The following is a 6,000-nucleotide window of genomic DNA, read 5'->3' as shown; positions in this document are numbered from 1 at the left end:
TCTGGAAGCGCTTTCACTGCAAGCTGCAGATTCCCTCCTAACAGCAAGCTTTAGGATAGGGTACTGAATTGTATGTTAACAGCGGCTAATAAGGCAAAATTGGAAAAGAGATTATAACCCGCAGGGAAGCTGCTATCATCAAATGTTTGCCCTCGTTAGACTCCCCTCTGGAAGTGCTTTCACTGCAAGCTGCAGATTCCCTCCTAACAGCAAGCTTTAGGATAGTGTACTGAATTGTAACTTAATTTCGCCTAATAATGCGATTTTGGCAAAGAGAGTATCACCCGCAGGGAAGCTGCTACCATCCAACGTTTGCCCTCGTTAGACTCCCCTCCGGAAGCGCTTTCACTGCAAGCTGCAGATTCCCTCCTAACAGCAAGCTTTAGGATAGGGTACTGAATTGAAACTTACTTTCGCATAATATTGCGATTTTGTCAAAGAGAGTATCTCCCGCAGGGAAGCTGCTACCATCAAATGTTTGCCCTCATTAGACTCCCCTCTGGAAGCGCTTTCACTGCAAGCTGCAGATTCCCTCCTAACAGCAAGCTTTAGGATAGGGTACTGAATTGTAACTTATCTGCGGTTAATAAGGCGATTTTGACAAAGAGAATATCTCCCGCAGGGAAGCTGCTACCATCAAATGTTTGCCCTCATTAGACTCCCCTCTGGAAGCGCTTTCACTGCAAGCTGCAGATTCCCTCCTAACAGCAAGCTTTAGGATAGGGTACTGAATTGTAACTTAACTGCGGATAATAAGGCGATTTTGGCAAAGAGAGTATCTCCCGCAGGGAAGCTGCTACCATCAAATGTTTGCCCTCCTTAGACTCCCCTCTGGAAGCGCTTTCACTGCAAGCTGCAGATTCCCTCCTAACAGCAAGCTTTAGGATAGGGTACTGAATTGTAACTTACTTTCGCCTAATAATGCGATTTTGGCAAAGAGAGTATCATCCGCAGGGAAGCTGCTACCATCAAATGTTTGCCCTCATTAGACTCCCCTCTGGAAGCGCTTTCACTGCAAGCTGCAGATTCCCTCCTAACAGCAAGCTTTAGGATAGGGTACTGAATTGTAACTTACTTTCGCATAATAATGAGATTTTGGCAAAGAGAGTATCTCCCGCAGGGAAGCTGCTACCATCAAATGTTTGCCCTCATTAGACTCCCCTCTGGAAGCGCTTTGACTGCAAGCTGCAGATTCCCTCCTAACAGCAAGCTTTAGGATAGGGTACTGAATTGTAACTTACTTTCGCCTAATAATGCGATTTTGGCAGAGAGAGTATCTCCCGCAGGGAAGCTGCTACCATCAAATGTTTGCCCTCATTAGACTCCCCTCTGGAAGCGCTTTCACTGCAAGCTGCAGATTCCCTCCTAACAGCAAGCTTTAGCATAGGGTACTGAAATGTAACTTAACTGCGGCTAATAAGGCAATTTTGGCAAAGAGAATATCTCCCGCAGGGAAGCTGTTACCATCAAATGTTTGCCCTCATTAGACTCCCCTCTGGAAGCGCTTTCACTGCAAGCTGCAGATTCCCTCCTAACAGCAAGCTTTAGGATAGGGTCCTGAATTGTAACTTACTTTCGCCTAATAATGCGATTTTGGCAAAGAGAATATCTCCCGCAGGGAAGCTGTTACCATCAAATGTTTGCCCTCATTAGACTCCCCTCTGGAAGCGCTTTCACTGCAAGCTTCAGATTCCCTCCTAACAGCAAGCTTTAGGATAGGGTACTGAATTGTAACTTAACTGCGGCTAATAAGGCAAAATTGGAAAAGAGATTATATCCCGCAGGAAAGCTGCTACCATCAAATGTTTGCCCTCATTAGACTCCCCTCTGGAAGCGCTTTCACTGCAAGCTGCAGATTCCCTCCTAACAGCAAGCTTTAGGATAGGGTACTGAATTGTAACTTATTTTCGCCTAATAATGCGATTTTGGCAAAGAAACTATAACTCGCAGGGAAGCTGCTGCCACCAAATGTTTACCCTCATTAGAGTCCCCTCTGGAAGCGCTTTCACTGCAAGCTGCAGATTCCCTCCTAACAGCAAGCTTTAGGATAGGGTACTGAATTGTAACTTACTTTCGCCTAATAATGCGATTTTGGCAAAGAGACTATCTCCCGCAGGGAAGCTGCTACCATCAAATGTTTGCCCTCATTAGACTCCCCTCTGGAAGCGCTTTTACTGCAAGCAGCATATTCCCTCCTAACAGCAAGCTTTAGGATAGGGTACTGAATTGTAACTTACTTTCGCCTAATAATGCGATTATGGCAAAGAGACTATCTCCCGCAGGGAAGCTGTTACCATCAAACGTTTGCCCTCATTAGACTCCCCTCTGGAAGCGCTTTCACTGCAAGCTGCAGATTCCCTCCTAACAGCAAGCTTTAGGATATGGTACTGAATTGTATCTTAACTGCGGCTAATAAGGCGATTTTGGCAAAGAGACTATCTCCCGCAGGGAAGATGCTACCATCAAATGTTTGCCCTCATTAGACTCCCCTCTGGAAGCGCTTTCACTGCAAGCTGCAGATTCCCTCCTAAGAGCAAGCTTTAGGATAGGGTACTGAATTGTAACTTACTTTCGCCTAATAATGCGATTTTGGAAAAGAGAATATCTCCCGCAGGGAAGCTGCTACCATCAAATGTTTGCCCTCATTATACTCCCCTCTGGAAGCGCTTTCACTGCAAGCTGCAGATTCCCTACTAACAGCAAGCTTTAGGATAGGGTACTGAATTGTAACTTACTTTCGCCTAATAATGCGATTTTGGAAAAGAGAGTATCTCCCGCAGGGAAGCTGCTACCATCAAATGTTTGCCCTCGTTAGACTACCCTCTGGAAGCGCATTCACTTCAAGCTCCAGATTCCCTCCTAACAGCAAGCTTTAGGATAGGGTACTGAATTGTAACTTACTTTCGCCTAATAATGCGATTTTGGCAAAGAGAGTATCTCCCGCAGGGAAGCTGCTACCATCAAATGTTTGCCCTCATTAGACTCCCCTCTGGAAGCGCTTTCACTGCAAGCTGCAGATTCCCTCCTAACAGCAAGCTTTAGGATAGGGTACTGAATTGTAACTTACTTTCGCCTAATAATGCGATTTTGGCAAAGAGAGTATCTCCCGCAGGGAAGCTGCTACCATCAAATGTTTGCCCTCATTAGACTCCCCTCTGGAAGCGCTTTCACTGCAAGCTGCAGATTCCCTCCTAACAGCAAGCTTTAGGATAAGGTACTGAATTGTAACTTACTTTCGCCTAATAATGCGATTTTGGCAAAGAGACTATCTCCCGCAGGGAAGCTGCTACCATCAAATGTTTGCCCTCATTAGACTCCCCTCTGGAAGCGCTTTTACTGCAAGCAGCATATTCCCTCCTAACAGCAAGCTTTAGGATAGGGTACTGAATTGTAACTTACTTTCGCCTAATAATGCGATTTTGGCAAAGAGAGTATCTCCCGCAGGGAAGCTGTTACCATCAAACGTTTGCCCTCATTAGACTCCCCTCTGGAAGCGCTTTCACTGCAAGCTGCAGATTCCCTCCTAACAGCAAGCTTTAGGATAGGGTACTGAATTGTATCTTAACTGGGGCTAATAATGCGATTTTGGCAAAGAGACTATCTCCCGCAGGGAAGATGCTACCATCAAATGTTTGCCCTCATTAGACTCCCCTCTGGAAGCGCTTTCACTGCAAGCTGCAGATTCCCTCCTAACAGCAAGCTTTAGGATAGGGTACTGAATTGTAACTTACTTTCGCCTAATAATGCGATTTTGGCAAAGAGAGTATCTCCCGCAGGGAAGCTGCTACCATCAAATGTTTGCCCTCATTAGACTACCCTGTGGAAGCGCTTTCACTGCAAGCTGCAGATTCCCTCCTAACAGCAAGCTTTAGGTTAGGGTCCTGAATTGTAACTTACTTTCGCCTAATAATGCGATTTTGGCAAAGAGAGTATCTCCCGCAGGGAAGCTGCTACCATCAAATGTTTGCCCTCATTAGACTCCCCTCTGGAAGCGCTTTCACTGCAAGCTGCAGATTCCCTCCTAACAGCAAGCTTTAGGATAGGGTACTGAATTGTAACTTAACTGCGGCAAATAATGCGATTTTGGCAAAGAGAGTATCTCCCGCAGGGAAGCTGCTACCATCAAATGTTTGCCCTCGTTAGACTCCCCTCTGGAAGCGCTTTCACTGCAAGCTGCAGATTCCCTCCTAACAGCAAGCTTTAGGATAGGGTACTGAATTGTAACTTACTTTCGCCTAATAATGCGATTTTGGCAAAGAGACTATCTCCCGCAGGGAAGCTGCTACCATCAAATGTTTGCCCTCATTAGACTCCCCTCTGGAAGCGCTTTTACTGCAAGCAGCATATTCCCTCCTAACAGCAAGCTTTAGGATAGGGTACTGAATTGTAACTTACTTTCGCCTAATAATGCGATTATGGCAAAGAGACTATCTCCCGCAGGGAAGCTGTTACCATCAAACGTTTGCCCTCATTAGACTGCCCTCTGGAAGCGCTTTCACTGCAAGCTGCAGATTCCCTCCTAACAGCAAGCTTTAGGATAGGGTACTGAATTGTATCTTAACTGCGGCTAAAAAGGCAATTTTGGCAAAGAGACTATCTCCCGCAGGGAAGATGCTACCATCAAATGTTTGCCCTCATTAGACTCCCCTCTGGAAGCGCTTTCACTGCAAGCTGCAGATTCCCTCCTAACAGCAAGCTTTAGGATAGGGTACTGAATTGTAACTTACTTTCGCCTAATAATGCGATTTTGGCAAAGAGAGTATCTCCCGCAGGGAAGCTGCTACCATCAAATGTTTGCCCTCATTAGACTCCCCTCTGGAAGCGCTTTCACTGCAAGCTGCAGATTCCCTCCTAACAGCAATCTTTAGGATAGGGTACTGAATTGTAACTTACTTTCGCCCAATAATGAGATTTTGGCAAAGAGACTATCTCCCGCAGGGAAGCTGCTACCATCAAATGTTTGCCCTCATTAGACTACCCTGTGGAAGCGCTTTCACTGCAAGCTGCAGATTCCCTCCTAACAGCAAGCTTTAGGTTAGGGTCCTGAATTGTAACTTACTTTCGCGTAATAATGCGATTTTGGCAAAGAGAGTATCTCCCGCAGGGAAGCTGCTACCATCAAATGTTTGCCCTCATTAGACTCCCCTCTGGAAGCGCTTTCACTGCAAGCTGCAGATTCCCTCCTAACAGCAAGCTTTAGGATAGGGTACTGAATTGTAACTTAACTGCGGCAAATAATGCGATTTTGGCAAAGAGAGTATCTCCCGCAGGGAAGCTGCTACCATCAAATGTTTGCCCTCGTTAGACTCCCCTCTGGAAGCGCTTTCACTGCAAGCTGCAGATTCCCTCCTAACAGCAAGCTTTAGGATAGGGTACTGAATTGTAACTTACTTTCGCCTAATAATGCGATTTTGGCAAAGAGACTATCTCCCGCAGGGAAGCTGCTACCATCAAATCTTTGCCCTCATTAGACTCCCCTCTGGAAGCGTTTTCACTGCAAGCTGCAGATTCCCTCCTAACAGCAAGCTTTAGGATAGGGTACTGAATTGTAACTTACTTTCGCCTAATAATGCGATTTTGGCAAAGAGAGTATCTCCCGCAGGGAAGCTGCTACCATCAAATGTTTGCCCTCGTTAGACTCCCCTCTGGAAGCGCTTTCACTGCAAGCTGCAGATTCCCTCCTAACAGCAAGCTGTAGGACACTGTACTGAATTGTAACTTACTTTCGCCTAATAATGCGATTTTGGCAAAGAGAGTATCTCCTGCAGGGAAGCTGCTACCATCAAATGTTTGCCCTCATTAGACTCCCCTCTGGAAGCGCTTTCACTGCAAGCTGCAGATTCCCTCCTAACAGCAAGCTTTAGGATAGGGTACTGAATTGTAACTTAACTGCGGCTAATAAGGCGATTATGGCAAAGAGAATATCTCCCGCAGGGAAGCTGTTACCATCAAATGTTTGCCCTCATTAGACTCCCCTCTGGAAGCGCTTTCACTGCAAGC

This window comes from Phaenicophaeus curvirostris, unplaced genomic scaffold (assembly GCF_032191515.1).
Source record: "Phaenicophaeus curvirostris isolate KB17595 unplaced genomic scaffold, BPBGC_Pcur_1.0 scaffold_105, whole genome shotgun sequence".
NCBI lineage: Eukaryota > Metazoa > Chordata > Aves > Cuculiformes > Cuculidae > Phaenicophaeus > Phaenicophaeus curvirostris.
Note: the sequence above shows the minus strand (reverse complement) of the source record.